This window comes from Crocodylus porosus, unplaced genomic scaffold (assembly GCF_001723895.1).
Source record: "Crocodylus porosus isolate Cpor-Errol unplaced genomic scaffold, CroPor_comp1, whole genome shotgun sequence".
Taxonomy (NCBI): domain Eukaryota; kingdom Metazoa; phylum Chordata; order Crocodylia; family Crocodylidae; genus Crocodylus; species Crocodylus porosus.
Genome location: NW_017728917.1, coordinates 34,092,275 through 34,093,796, shown reverse-complemented (window position 1 = coordinate 34,093,796; position 1,522 = coordinate 34,092,275).

The following is a 1,522-nucleotide window of genomic DNA, read 5'->3' as shown; positions in this document are numbered from 1 at the left end:
GCCCCAGGACTGAGCCCTGGGGGACTCTGCTGCCCACTTCCCCCCAGGTCGAATATGACCCATCCACCACCACCCTCTGAGTACGACCCTCGAGCCAATCTGCAATCCATCTGACTGTGTAGGCACCAATGCCTACACAGAGAGTAGGTTTAAATTAGACATCCATAAGAACTACTTCACAGTCAGGGCGACTAGGATCTGGAGCCAACTTTCAAGGGAAGTGATGCTGGCTCCTACCCTGGGGGTCTTTAAGAGGAGGCTTGATGCCTACCTAGCTGGAATCATTTGAGCCCAGTTTTTTCTCCTGCCCAGGCAGGGGGTCGGACTTGAAGAGCTACAAGAGGTTCTATAAATATGGTGGGCAGAAAAGAATGACCAAGGAAGCTGTTAAATAGGGTCAACTCTTAACAGAAGGTGCAAAGAAGGTGGAGCTGCTCAACAGCTACTTTGTCTCAGTCTTCACAAAAAGAAAATAAGCAACAACCAGACAGCTAATAAGAAATATTTGGATAAGAAAGGGGACAAGCTGAGGGTTTAGATAAGAAAAGAAACAGCCAGTGTTTGGTGGGTCTGAGTGAATTCAGGTTAGGAGGGCCTGATGAACTTCATCTCAGGGTATTTGAGGAATTGACAGAAGGGATCTTGGAGCCCTTGGCAATAATTTTTATGGAGTCATGGGAGACACTGGAGTACAAGAAGACTGGAAAAGAACCAGTGTAGTGCCCTTCTAAAAAAAGGTAAATAGGAGAATCCAGGAAACTATAGATTGGTTAACCTCATTTTGACACTTGGAAAGTTACTGGAGCATATAATAAGGAAATCCATTTGCAAGCATTTGGAGAAGGAAAGGCTGATCATGGCAGCCAGCATGGATTTGCTATGAAAAAACTGTGCCAAACAAACTTGATCTCCTTCTTTAACAAGTAGCTACTTCAGTGGATAAAGAGAATGCTGTGGACACAGTGTATCTGGACTTCAGCAAGGCTTTTGAGAAATCCCCCACAATACTTTCTCATAAACAAATTGAAGAGAGAAACTGGAGAAATAGACAAAACTACCACAAGGTCGATAGACAACTGGCTGCATAGCTGCAAGTAAAGGGTAATTATAAATGGATCCACCCATATCAGAATGGCAGCCTTTGAGTGGAGTTCCACAAGGCAAGCCATGCAAGGACAGGTTTAAGGAAATAAACATGCTCATCTTGGGGGAAAAGTGATTAAGAGTGAACATGATAGCAGTTTTCAAATATCTGAAGGGCTACTATGTAGAGGATGGAAAAAAGACTTGAGTGGAATAGATTGCCTAGGGAAATTTTGGAATCGCCATCATTTGAGGTGTTCAAGAAGAGGTTGGATAAGCATTGGGCAGGAATGATCTAGAACAGGGGTAGGCAACGTTTTTTGGCTGGAGTGCTGAAAAACCCACAATGCCTACCATGGAAGGTGCCGGAGTGCCGGCATGCCAGAAAAACAAAATGAGGGCCGGGGGTATGTGGCAGGATGCCCTGCCTGTCCCCCTT